Genomic DNA, 14939 nt, shown 5'->3' on the forward strand with positions numbered 1-14939 from the left:
AAAAAGCTGTCCAAAGTTTCAGCACCATCTTTAATCCCATGATTTTAGTGTGTTTCATGCCTAAGCACATGAGTTTAAATCTGAGATAGATGAACTATATGATAATCTTAAACTGATCTATAGGTAAATGCCAAAACTTATTGGTTTACTTATTTGCTTGTTTGTTTGTTTGTTTGTTTGTTTTTTTGTATATGTTAACCAGGTGAAATGGAGTGAGGCATACCAGGATATGCCTGGTTTTACTCTTGGGAAGGAGGTTGAACAGTGCAATATTTCTTCTATAGGATTGCAGTGACCAGACATGCTACTGTAACTCTCATGGTCATGTGCTGGAATTAGCAGATATTCAACAGTTTGGCCATCTTGCTGACCTATTGATATCAGAAGGTAACGATATCCAGTAGAATTTGTTTTAGTTGTTCTGTAACCTATTTAAATAGTATTGTGATTTTTGATTGCTTATCACTCTAGACCGCAGCAGCTCTGCAAAGCAAGTTGGAAAACAATCCACGAAACTGGCAGTGACCGGAAACCAGTTGGAAGACTTTGGTCTGTGACGTAGAGGAGTGGGCAGAGGGTGAGGAAATTCTTATTAATATTACATGTAGTCATGAAAAATTGTAACTGTTACTATTATTGTCATTTTTTTCAGTAGCAGAAGCGAAGACAACAAAAAACAGAAGTGATATGGATGTCTTCGTCATATGGCATGGTATGTACACTAGACTTCTGTCAGTGTTGATTCTTTAAAAGTTGACGTATAATCCTTGTTATACAACTTTCTTTTTATAAATATATTTCAGACTCTGCTGACCCAGCAACAAAGAGGAGGGTGTTCAACATCATCCTGCTAGTCAGGATTCTTCAGGAGAAGCAGAGGATTCTTGTGGCAGAGATGGCCAACCACTATAAATACCTTTCAACTCATCCTGGTTCCTTCAAAGAACTTTCCTGCTTGTTTGCTACTGAAAAGTATGTATTTGTATTATTTGGCACAGACATAAGCATAAGGTTACCCAGTCCAAAGGATATTAATATATTTTTATGTTGTTGTGTTCTTTTAAGATTCGACATGTGGCCTAAACGAAGAGGGGTTAAAAGGTCTATGGATCATCATTCTCAGAAAGCAACAAAATAACTGAGAAATAAACAACAATACGATGGTGCAATCTAGAGACCTGCAAGGTACCTGCAAGTTTTGGCTGGAGCAGAGAACATAGATTTTTTAAATAAAGCTCCAGCTGATGAGTATGACATTGACTGTGGATTTTCTTTTACTGTAATCCAGAAGAGGATGACCTTAACCCTGAATCTAAAGCATGTAATAAAATCTGTAAAAATAAAATAAAATTTTCATCATCTATAACCAAATTGTTGTCTCTCTCTTTTTTTTTAAATACATAGATATGTACAGTATGTAAGCATTCCTCTAAAATCAATCAGTGTTGTAAATTAAGAGCATTATTGTATGCCCAACTGCTTACAATATATAACGATTTAAGGAACTCTATATTAAAATAAAATTATTACATTAAATGACATTAAGAGCTTTTAAAATATTAATTTTATCATACATTTTTATGATAAATTTAATTTTTGCATATACTTGGCCAAAAAATGTACATTATTATGGTCAACTGCTCAGATACCTCTAGTCAATATGTGGCTGAGTCAGGCAACCAGACTTCTACCTCTGAACAAATTAACCTATGATTTACATCAAAGATCTGATGGATCTATTTGGTCCTCATGGATTTTTCTAAAAAAAAAAAAAAAAAAATTAATCTCCTTTTATTTTTGTCTTTACTTTGAAACATTTGTATTAATTTGTTAGAATGTCTAACAAAAAACTACTGTACTTGTGAGATAACAGTGCCACTGTTGTTATGCTGAAAATAAAAAATAACTTTGTATAATGTTTTATTGAATGCAAGATAAAAAATAAAAAATAAAATATTTTCCAAGAGATGGGTTGCGGCTAGAAGAGCATCTGCTGCATAAAAACATGCTGGAAAAGTTGGCGGTTCATAGAGCTGTGGCGACCCCTGGTTAATAAAGGGACTAAGCCAAAAAGTAAAATAAAATATGTATTTTTTGTAGACATAGAACTTCACAGTAACTTATAAGTACAGCACAGAACTTTTTTACTTCTAGTTTAGATAATTTAAAGGTTTGCATATTTATTTTGTTGGTTCATGGCTATGTATTTTTAATCATTTTGAACTATTCGCAGCATTTGAAAGGATATCTTATCGTCATTGTTACCTCATTTCTCACTATTTTCATGATTCTTACAATGCAGCAAATCTTAAAATCATTTGATCATAAAGAAAATAATTAACAAATTAACCCACATGCAGGACAAAGACATGATGTGGAATCATTATTAAACACAAGTTCATCCATTGTCATCAAAACATACTGTTACACAAACAGTTGAAGATTTAGAAAGTAAAAATAATCAGATAAAGAGTGGTTTTCAAACAAATACATGTCTTTAAAAAGGTTATATTTATAAACATTTACATATTTTAGGAGCTTTTATCCATATTTCAAATAAAGAGAAAACAATTAAATATCACATGATGACCATTAATAAAACACAATTACAGAATTACATCCACACATATTAAACTGAACTTATAATATTTGTGATGAACATAATCACTATTGCTAATAACTTGTAATTAAAGAGGATACTAATGTTTAGCTTATTTTTACAGCTTTTTTTTTTTTTTTTTTTACCACAACTGTACATGTGACAATACAATTTCTTGTCCATGTTGAAGATAATACATCTACATAGGTTAACTGCCCTTTTACTCAAAGGGGATGAGTAGAGCCCCGTAGAAAAGGAAAAAGTATTCACATTTCAAACGAGAAATGAGTGAGAGAATATCAGCAAGACTATTATCTATGCTATGTTCAATAAATAATGTTGGATATAATAGTCTGATATATACTGATCAAGTCAATAAAAGCTGTTTTAAAAAAATACTCATTGTAAAATAACAAATTTATGTCTGACATTCATATATGTCATAAATATATGCACAATGACCTTATTCAGATAGTCTTTAGTTCATTAAAAATAGTATTTGTTCCATTTTATTACAAAAAGGGTTTAAACTACATTACCCACAATCCTTTGTCCCTGTATAGATGGGACGGGAAAGACATGGCGCTACAAATTGTAGTTCATTGAAAGCTGTAGTTAGGGTTAAGTTTAGGGTTACGATCTTGGTTAATCGGTAACTATTTGAAACACAGCGATAACTCATTGATAAAGGACACTGTTAGTAAAGTGGCAAAGTTAGCAAAACATAGTTTGCAACACGAAGGATCTTTTAATTAGGCTTAGAAGTTATAGTCCAATCACAATGTCGCAATCTACGTCACACTTTGTCTCTATTTGGTAATCTTCCGGCTGAAGGTAGATTATAATAACCTTATAATATAACTTAAATATCAAAATGTGTATTAATATTACATGTTATTTATTGTCTTATTAAAAATACAAATGTATATTTACCGTGAGATTCCTTTGTGGGGGTAACCTAATGTGCAAAATGATCATAGTAAAACCAGATCATAGGCAGTATACTAAATTTGAAACGAATAATAAAATAATAAAAAAAGCATCATGTTTGAAAACATTTCCAGCATTTCCTGTAACTAAACACTGCGTCCTGTAGGTATACAAATATAAATATATGTCAAACTTAAATGACAAATATAGTGCCCATTAAATAGTAAAAATAGTAGTTCATTGTAAATGAGAATGCAAATAAACACAATACATTTTTAATGAAACATTTATAATTTATTTATAATGCCACAAATAAAATAAATAATAAAAATCACGCAAAAATGCAAAAACCAAAAATATATATATTTATAACAGTTTTTAATGCAATAATATATTACCATACATATATAAATGATTAAAAACAATTATAATTGAAGGAAATTTATATTTTGTATTATCATTATTATATTTATTTTGTGATATTTATTCATGTCATACATCTGGTATGTCAAGCTCAAGTAAAACTGCACTGCAAAAAATCTTTTCAAATAATGCCTTTGGAAATGCCATTATAATAAACAGCTTTCACAACAACAAGAAGTCAAGTTCATGACAAATGCAAATTATGTTTATAATAACAACTTTCTGAACTTAAACATCAAAAGTGGAATAAGTTCAAAACATATTCAAGTATTTACTGAAGAATAGCAAAAACAATTTTTACAAAACACTGAGAACCAAAGTGTGCTTGGTGAGTCCAGGTGTTTATGCTGACTAGACTGTCATATTGCAATCCGGTCAGCATGAGGAGACTTGGGCGTAAAGTGTCAGCAATTCCTGGAGGGCTCCCATGTGTTATTCCAGGTTTTGCCACTGTAAAGTATTAAAAGTGCACAATATCATTACTGAACAAAGAATGAGTGTTAGGTTTCATTTAGAAAGTTCAGTGATATTTCTTTATATATGTAAAGTGTCATTAAACCTGGCACTCTTGAATTAACTGTATAATAGGTTAAACATTTCCAGCATGTTTCCATGTATTCCAAGCAGATCTGTCAGTTCTACACTCAGAGATCAGGATAGTGACTGCACTTCTCATTATGAACACCCTTATCCTTCACATACATTTTTATTACCACTGATGTCCACTGCTGTAGTTTTCATTGAAGGGAATGCTGACACAAATTCCAGCAAGTTTTTTTTTTTTAAATAGCAGAAGATGGGTATTATTGGGCCAAAACCTTAAAAAATATAAGATGCAAGATTTGAATCTTGATGAACATATTGTTAATTCACTTCTTGCAATTGAAAACACATCTCATTTTTGACTCATCAATTATATGAAAACTACTACAGCATACAGTGCTCCACCCTAAAAATATTTCTAAATTATAACAAGCTTATTGTTTTACAAGGCTAAACATTAATTTCATGCCTGCATGATTCACTGCTTTTACTGAAACCCATTACACTCTTAACTCAAACTAGTTGACTTTATAAAAAAAACTGCATGGAAAATGTTGCCTTAAACCCTTTATGTTTTTACACAAGGTGAAACTAAACAGCCCTCTTTAAATTAACCTAGAACCTTTACAATCTTCTTGGACTTACAGTAATATTTTAATTCAAGTATGGCTGTTAAGTTATACCCTGTATAAAATGTAAGGGGTTTAAGGCACTGGGTTTCTATACAATTTTCTAGTAAAGTCAACTAGATAGGGTTAAAGGAATAGTTCACTATTTACTCTCCCTCAAGTGGTTGTAAACCTTTTTTTTAAAAACTTCCAAGTTACTTTGTGTTGAACATGAAGGAAGTTTTTGAAGAAAGCTGAAAAGCTGAAAACATTGACATACATAGTAGGAAAAAACAAATACCATGGAAGTTAATGTTTGCAGGTTTTCATCTTTCTTTAAAATATAAATTGTGTTTAACTGAAGAAAGCAACTCAGACATATTTGGAACAAGTGAAGGATGAGTCATTAATGACAGTATTTTCATTTTTGGGTGAATCTCTTTAAGAGTATACTGAAAGAAATGTCCTACTCAATGTAGCTAACTTTAGCTGCATGTGTAGCCCCATAAGTACTTATCTAGAAATCAAAACAATAATCACGTTAGTCCCTATTTAGGCCTTTTATATCATATTGGCCACAGAATGGACTACTTAGTGTTGCAATGAAATTAAAAAATTGATAAAACTATGACTTACCACACAATACAAGACAAACAGTGAATTTTCAGCTCTGCCTTTGCTGTACAAAATATGAGGTTCCAGGTTCAACACTGATCTTAAGTGGGGCAGTTGTGCAGCTCTGTGAGGTTGTGACTGTTCAGATGAAGTGCTGTGAAGAGTTCTTTATTAAAAGAAAGTACATTCTTTTAAAATCTGTACATAATAACAAAGAAAATACAATGATTTTAAATAATGATTAATTCTGAACAAAAACCTTACCCTTAGTCAAGATGAATTCATATGTCAAAAGTTTCTGCATCTGAAATGAATAAAAACAGATGTGACATTAGTTAAACCCACTAACTACTAGATACATCAGTACTGCATTAAGCAGTTGTAAAGTAATGTAAGTGTAGTCCAAAATGAGCCTTAATCTGTTTAAGATAATGATTTAAAAAACGTTGCTTGTGTTAAAAACAATCCAGCCACTTGTAATACATATGATCAATGGTAAATTTCTGAGAAGGTGCAAGGTAATCCTTGAGTTTTACCATTACCATCCTGACTGACATAATATTGGACAAAGAAGACAGCTTGTTGTGCCTCTTTACCACAATTTAGAGATGATAGATTCTTTCTTTTATTAAATAAATTGGTAAAGGCCAAATTATACTTGTAATAGTGTAAGATATTCATTGTGACATACATCAGCTTAAGTTATACTTGAGCTTTTGTTATATATATATATATATATATATATATATATATATATATATATGTGTGTGTGTGTGTGTGTGTGTGTGTGTGTGTGTGTGTTTTAAGAAAATAATTGTTTTTACAATGTAGCCTTTAAACCTTTGGAAACACTTGATGTTCTTTAATATTGAAACAATTACGAATACATTTGTATTATTAGAGTTGCATACTGCATATTATATATAGATTTTGCACGAATTCTATTGTGGAAAACAACAATCTGGTAACACTGTTCCTTATCTTAAAATGTATATATTGTTCTGAGCTATGCATGACCAACGTTATATGTGAGAAAAATATGTTTTTAATAAATGAACTTGATGTAATTAGATAACGTCGCTAGTTTACAGTACATGCTTTATCAACAAATCGTCTTTATTTACTTTTTACTTACCTTGTGGAAAACCGCAGTGAACCTTGGGATCGCAATGAACCTTGGGATAGCGAGCATAGACTGTAAAAAATAGATCGCCACATACAATGACCCCAACTTCAATGAATAATTTAAAATGAAAAAAGATCAGCCGAAAACATTTTTAAACTTAGTACTTGAAATGTAATATTTTTTAAAGTAAAAAAATAATAAATAATATGAATGAATTAAAGTTTTATTAGTAGTATAGTTTTATAGTTAACCTAAACTGGACAACCGAATATATTTTCACTCATTAAATATAAAGTAAATGATAACATATTTATTAACACCAACTAATCTCCAATAAAAATAGATTATGCAGCATTAACGTAATATTTAATGTTGACAGTTGAACTCATCTGAGAACTCACCGTTGATGCAGTTTGACCAATAGCAGAGCGGCGTTAAACTCACCGTGAAGGGATGTCACGTGGACCGAAGTTTATTCATACAGTAGTTTCGACCCAGTTTACAGACGCTTTTCATGAACAAAATAAAAATTACATATTTTTAAAAGAAGAAAACTGCGATAATAGGCGTAAATCAGGTTTTAAAAAGTGCGTTGACATCTATTGGTAATTATACGAGCCTCCAGCGTCTCCCTATGACGCTTCAGGCTCAGGTACAGATTCTATAGGGAATCCCTGCACGTCTAAATGTGACGCTAAAGGGGTACCCTGTGCGTCAATAACTTACGCCGAGGGTTCCTGACCAAGCGTCAGTATATGACGAGTTGGGAGTGAGAACGTGTTGTTGTGACAGGCTCTCAAGGTGCTGCTGCTAGCAAAAAAAAATAAAAATCACCCAGGCCTTTTCAGCTCCATGTTCTGTGTGTAAATCACATTTCTGCAACAATAAAGCAGGTAGTCTTTAGGCATCACAGCAGAGCAGAGCGCGCATTAATGAACATCTGGATAGATGTTTGGAAGCAGATGTCATCCGTCAAGGAAATCGCAATCTGATGAACTGTTTTTATTTTTTGATCTGTCAATCTGGATAATCTGTGAATCAAATCAACAAAACATTGTCAGAAAAAATAAATGTCATGAACTAAAATACAACATGCAGTGCTGGGTAAGAATTAATGATGATTATTCATTCATTTTCTTTTCGGCCTAAACACCCATACACTCATTCACACTCATACGCTATGGAGAATTTAACCATTTCTCCTCTCCCGCATGTCTCTGGTTCGAGCCTCAGCTGGGTCAGTTGGCATTTCTGTGTGAAGTTTGCATGTTCTCGCCTGGTTCGCGTGGGTTTCTTCCGGGTGCTCTGGTTTCCCCCACAGTCCAAAGACATGCGATACAAAGACAGTAGGTGTTCACATAGTTGTAGGCAGTATTGTTTCAAGTATTGATTGGTTAAAGTGCAGTGCATGTTACATATTGATGGTGTGTCGTGAGGGGTATGGAAGAGTCTGTGTGGGGTGTGTTAAGTGTTCATCAGCCTGAGAGTCTGAGGGAAGAACCTTTCCTTCAGTCGGCTGGTGGGTGACTGGATGCTGCGGAACCGTCTGTCTGAGGATAGCAGAGAGAAAAGTCTACGGCTTGGGTGGCTGGAGTCGCTGATGATTCTCTTGTCTTTCCTCATGCACCCATAGGTGTAAATGTCCCAGAGGGAGGGAAGCTCACCTCCTACTTCGCGTCCAGCAGTTCGCACAATCCTATGTAGGCCTTTGCGATTGCTGCTGGTGCTATTTCCATACCAGGTGGTGATACAGCCAGACAGGATGCTCTCCATTGTGCAGTTGTAGAACAAGCGGAGGATGTCATTCCAAACCTCTTTAGACGCATGAGGAAGAAGAGGTGTTGTTGTGCCTTCCTCAGCACTGCGTCTATGTAAGCTTTCCATGTCAAATCCTCAGCGATGTGGACTCCAAGAAACTTGAAAGTGCTGACTCTCTCCACTGGTGTCCCGTTGATGGTGATGGGGGTGTGTTCTCTCTTCTCTCTCCTGAAATCCACCACCAGCTCCTTGATGTGAGTGAATGACAGTGTGTAGGTGTTCCCCAGTGATGGGTTGCGGCTGGAAGGGCATCCTCTGCGGAAAACATACAATGGATTAGTTGGCGGTTCATTCCGCTGTGGTGACCCCAGATTAAAAAATGGACTAAGCCGAAAAAGAAAATGAACAAATGAATGAACTTGTGCAGTTATTCTAATTAACCTAGTTAAGCCTTTAAATTTAGAAATGTTTAAAAGAAACACTTTCCGTTAAATAGAAATTGGGAAAAAATATATAGGAAGGTTAGTAATTCAGGAGAGCTAATAATTCTGGCAGTGGGTAGCACTGTCGCCTCACAGCAAGAAGGTTGCTGGTTCGAGCCTCGGCTGGGTCAGTTGGCGTTTCTGTGTGGAGTTTGCATGTTCTCCCTGTGTGGCGTTATTTTTTTTCTCCGGGTGCGTTTTCCCCTCAAGTACAGAGACATGCGGTATAGGTGAATTGGGTAAGCTAAACTGTCTGTAGTGTATGTGTGTGAATGAGTGTGTATGGATGTTTCCCATTGATGGGTTGCAGCTGGAAGAGCATCCACTGCGTAAAACATATGCTGAATGAGTTAGCGGTTCATTCCGCTGTGGCGATCCCAGATTAATGAAAGGATTAAGCCGAAAGAGAAAATTAACAAATAATTCTGTCAACCAATCAAAGAAATGGTTCAATGATGCACAGTCATAAAATAATTTTCTGAATACTTCATTTAAATTAGCCGTAAAAATGACTTGGAAAAATATGAACAATTAAAAAATTATATTTATACATAATGAACTCAAAAAAGCCAGAACTTAAAATAGCAAGAATTAATACATTACCGCAACATGAGATCCCCTTCCCAAATCACGATACAGGTCAAAAAAAGTTTCATCATTACAGATGAACTATTGGATGTAGATGCTACTATAGTTATTATTAAAGTTATCGTCTGTTGATGATGCTAATAATATTACTGTAACAGTTATCGTCTGTTGATGTGGATGCTAATTTTGTTATTGTTATTGTCTGTTGGTGTAGATGCTAATATTATTATCGTTAGAGTTATCGCCTGTTGGTGTGGATGCTAATATAATTATTGTTATGGTTATTGTCTGTTGATGTGGCAGCAACTATTGTTATAGTTAGCATCTTTTGGTGTGGATGCTAATATTGTTATTGTTATAGTTATCATCTGTTGGTGTAGATGCTAATATTATTATCGTTAGAGTTATCGCCTGTTGGTGTGGATGCTAATATAATTATTGTTATGGTTATTGTCTGTTGATGTGGCAGCAACTATTGTTATAGTTAGCATCTTTTGGTGTGGATGCTAATATTGTTATTGTTATAGTTATCATTTGTTGGTGTAGATGCTAATATTATTATCGTTAGAGTTATCGCCTGTTGGTGTGGATGCTAATCTAGTTTTCGTTATAGTTATTGTCTGTTGATGTGGCAGCAAATATAGTTATTGTTATAGTTAGCATCTGTTGGTGTGGATGCTAATATTGTTATTGTAATAGTTATCATCTGTTGGTGTAGATGCTATTATTATTATCGTTAGGGTTATCGCCTGTTGGTGTGGATGCTAATCTAGTTTTCGTTGTAGTTATTTTCAGTTGATGTGGCTGCAAATATAATTATTGTTATAGTTAGCATCTGTTGGTGTGGATGCTAATATTGTTATTGTTATAGTTATCATCTGTTGGTGTAGATGCTAATATTATTATCGTTAGAGTTATCGCCTGTTGGTGTGGATGCTAATCTAATTTTCGTTATAGTTATTGTCTGTTGATGTGGCAGCAAATATAGTTATTGTTATAGTTAGCATGACATCTCCTTCCCAAATCACGATATGGGTCAAAAAGTTTCATCACTACAGACACTCTCTCTGTCTTTTTTTTTTTTTAAAAGCCCAAATAACACATGGATCATATTTACACTCCTTTGAAAGGCCTGGGGGCAATGTGACATTGGTGGGCTGAGAGCGAAACACACGTGCCTGTTTGCAGAAGCCAAAAACGCTCTGGTTTAATGCCGCCGCCATTAGCTGGCTCTTTTGGCAGTCTCTTGTGGGCCGAAGCCTGAGGGCAGAAGCCATTATATTTAACACACACTGCTCTGGTGCCCGACTGCGTCTCCCAGGAGCCCTCACTGTGTGGCTCTCCTAATAATGACGAAAATGCCAGAAAATAATCAGAGTCCCACATTCCGGTCTAATTCGCTGTAAAATAAATAAACATACGCTCAAGTCCAGTGCTCGTGCAGAAAACAAATTAGGTGAGAGATTATTATGAGATATTGCTCTGAGAACGGGGTCAGACTAGTCTTAGACGAATTTAAACGTTAGCCGAAACTATTGGACGTTGGTGTGGAGGCTAATTTGGATATTGTTATACTCATAGACTGTTTATGAGGATGATATTATAGTTACTATAATATTTGTAATTATAATAAAACTATATAATTATATATAATATAATTAAAACTATAATTATTGTCTGTTGGGGTCGATGATATAGTTATCATTTACTGGTGTCGATGGCAATATAGTTATCATTATGGTTATCATCTGTTGGTGTGGATGCTAACATTGTTATTGCTAGCATCTTTTGGTGTTGACATTACCATCTAGCGTGGATGCTAATATAGTTATCATTATAGTTATTGTCTATTAATTGAATGCTAATATGGTTATTGTTATAGTTATTGTCTGTTGGTGTGGATGCTAATATCGTTATTGTTATTGTTTTCATCTGCTGTTGTAGATGCTAATGTAGTTATTATTATGGTTATCGTCTGTTGATGTACATATTTCTGTAATAGTTATCGTCTGTTGATGTCGATGCTAATATTGTTATAGTTATTGTCTGTTGATGTTGATACTAACATTATTACTGTGATAGTTATCGTCTGTTGATGTGGGTGCTAAAATTGTTATAGTAATCGTCTGCTGGTGTGGATGCTAATATAGTTATTGTTATAGTTAGCATCTGTTGGTGTGGATGCTAATATTTTTATTGCTATAGCTGGCATCGGTTGGTATCGACACTATACTGTTATCATCATAGTTATCATCTGGTTATCGTCTATTGATGTGGATGCAAATATAGTTACCATCTGCTGATGTAGATGTTAATATAGTTATTGTCTACTAGTGTGGATGCTAATATTGCTATCGTTATCTTCTGTTGATGTGGATGCTAATATTGTTATTGTTATAGTTATTATTTGTTGGTGTAGATGCTTATATTATTATTGTTAGAGTTATCGTCTGTTGGTGTGGATGCTAATATTGCTATTGTTATAGTTATCATTTGTTGGTGTAGATGCTAATATTATTATTGTTAGAGTTATCGTCTGTTGTTGTGGATGCTAATATTTTTATCACTATAGTTATTGTCTAATGTTGTGGATGTTAATATATTTATCGTGAAAGTTACATCTGTTGGTGTGGACGCTAATATAGTTACCAATATAGTTATCGTCTGGTAGTGTGGATGGTAATATAGTTATCATTATAGTTATCGTCAATTGGTGTGGATGCTAATATAGTTATCATTATAGTTATTGTCTGTTAATGTGGATGCTAATATAGTTATCGTTTTAGTTATTGCATATTGATGTGGATGCTAATATTGCTATCGTTATAGTTATCATCTGTTGGTGTAGATGCTAATATTATTATCATTAGTTATCGTCTGTTGTTGTGGATGCTAATATTTTTATCGCTACAGTTATCGTCTGTTGCTGTGGATGTTAATATATTTATTGTGATAGTTATCATCTATTGGTGTGGATGCTAATATCGTTACCATTATAGTTATTGTCTGTTAGTGTGGATGCTAACATAGTTATCATTATAGTTATCGTCAGTTGGTGTGGATGTTAATGTAGTTATCATTATAGTTATTGTCTGTTAGTGTGGATGCTAATATTGCTATCTTTGTAGTTATCGTCTTGATGTAGATGCTAATGTTATTCCTTTAATAGTTATCATCTGTTGGTGTGAATGCTAATATTGCTATATTTATAGTTTAAGTCTTGATGTAGATGCTAATATTATTCTTGTAATAGTTATCATCTGTTGATGTGGATGCTGATATTGTTATTGTTATCGTATGTTGGTGTAGATGCTAATATAGTTATCATTATAGTTATCGTCAGTTGATGTGAATGCTGATATAGTTATCACTATAGTTATCGTCAGTTGGAGCGGATGCCAATACAGTTATCGTTATACTTATCATCTGCTGATATAGAAGCTAATATAGTTATTACTATAGTTATTGTCATTTGGTGCGGATGTTAACATAGTTATCACTGTAGCTATCTTTAGCTGATGTGGATGATAATATAGTTATCACTGTAGTTATTGTTTGATGTGTGTATGCTAATATAGTTATCATTATATGAATCGTCTTTCGTGTGGATGCTAATACAGTTATCGTTATAGTTATCTTCTGTTATTGTGGATGCTAATATAGTTATCGTTATAGTTATCTTCTGGTATGGTGGATGCTAATATAGTTATCTACTGTTGATATTGATGCCATTATATTTATTTTAGTTTTTGTCTGTTGCTTTGGATGCTGATATAGTTATTGTCACAGTTATTGCCTGTTGATATAATCTTTAAGACACAGTAAAAAAGATGTTTTGAGTTCTTATAAAGCGCAACGATCAGCCTGTGCAAGAAACTAAACATTATTTTTGTTTAATCCACAGCAAAGTAAAATATATATATATATATTTGAGAAATCATCATCTTTGTAGCTTTGTCTGCATTTATGAGGCAGCAGCATCGGATTGGTTTGAGGACGATTTTAATTGGGCACATTTTGGGGATGTTTCTTCGAGATAACACTTATGCGTCGCTGCAGTATGAGCATTTCTATCATCAGTAATTAGCGCTTTCCACTCATGAATAGACTGTTATTGAGGGTACAATCCAAAATCTTTGCGAGAGCTCCGAGCATACATGTTCATCCAGTCGCCGCTGGTTTATTTTCTTTGACTTGTAACTGTTGAACAGATTTAATTGATGTTACGCCTTCTTTGAGCGTCTCAGCAGCTGTAAATGGAGTCGACATGCAAGCTTTTGAGGCTTAATTGTTTGTTGATTAGATTAACATTAACTCCCAGGACCATCTGGAGGCTTCGGTCGGACCAGTGAGACGTTTCTGGCTCTCTCTGCACTGATGATTAGAGGTTTTGCTCCATGTTTTCCAAAGGGTAGCATGTCTTTTGTAGAGGAAATTAGCTGGATATGTCCTCGATGTGGCATATCGTACTAATGCCTGCTGATTACGGGGAAAGATATGATCATCTTTTGCTGGCAAATGCTATTGAAAGAGGAATCTAGATGATTGAGGGTTAAAAGAAAAGAATGTAGTTTAATCTACTGTTGTTTAATGATGTGAGATGAGTAACAATAGATGTTTTGTTGTCTAATAATATCCACCAACTTTCTTGAAAAAGTTATTTCCTACTTTTTTAATGCATCCACTGACTTAAGCTGCAGTCACACTGCACTTTTCGCCCCAGAGACTTCCATTCATACACAAGCGAATGCGACAAACCGGAAAAGGTCTCTTGTGCGACAAGTTTCACAGTTTGCTGCAATGCAAAGTTTAATTATTTAAAGTTTAAAGGTCAATAAATTTTAAAATTATTAATTATATTTATTTATTTAAAAAAATTATAAGTAATAATTCATTTATTATTAATATTGTTTATATTATTATTATTATTATAATTTTATTGATAATAAAAATAATAAAGAAATTAACTTAATTAATTAATTTATTTGTTTGTTTGTTTGTTTGTTTGTTTGTTTGTTTTTTATTGTATTGTGCAACTGAAAAATATAACGTTTGTTATTGTTTATATTGTTAATCTAGAATTTTATTATTATTATTAATAATAAATTTAATTATTTTCATATTATTATTTATTTAGTTTCGCAGTTTGCTTTTGGTGAACTCTGACCTGCGAAATCACATCACGTGGTTGTGTAGACCATCGAAGATAAAATCGTTAAAAGTAAATTTGAAATATGGACCAATCGCTCACTTATCTTGATTAACTC

General features: G+C 33.6%; 2 long non-coding RNA genes across 3 annotated transcripts; one reads left to right on the forward strand and one right to left on the reverse strand.

Moving 5' to 3' along the window:
• The first annotated feature begins 471 nt into the window (after nucleotides 1–471).
• Nucleotides 472–1366, forward strand: LOC147838631 (uncharacterized). 2 transcript variants are annotated; one of them, XR_015522517.2, is made up of 4 exons: nucleotides 472–577; nucleotides 653–712; nucleotides 804–972; nucleotides 1066–1366. It is a non-coding gene; the product is annotated as an uncharacterized LOC147838631 (long non-coding RNA). The 2 variants fall into 2 exon arrangements; XR_015522518.2 differs by having other exon boundaries at nucleotides 512–577; nucleotides 656–712.
• Nucleotides 1367–3892: 2526 nt separating this feature from the next.
• Nucleotides 3893–7627, reverse strand: LOC147838632 (uncharacterized). The gene is made up of 4 exons (XR_015522431.1): nucleotides 6854–7627; nucleotides 5983–6022; nucleotides 5740–5884; nucleotides 3893–4402 (listed from the first exon to the last, which is right to left on the reverse strand). It is a non-coding gene; the product is annotated as an uncharacterized LOC147838632 (long non-coding RNA).
• Between the last annotated feature and the right edge of the window lie 7312 nt (nucleotides 7628–14939).

This window comes from Danio rerio, chromosome 22, assembly GCF_052040795.2.
Source record: "Danio rerio strain M-AB ecotype USA chromosome 22, GRCz13ab, whole genome shotgun sequence".
In the NCBI taxonomy this organism is placed as follows: Eukaryota; Metazoa; Chordata; class Actinopteri; order Cypriniformes; family Danionidae; genus Danio; species Danio rerio.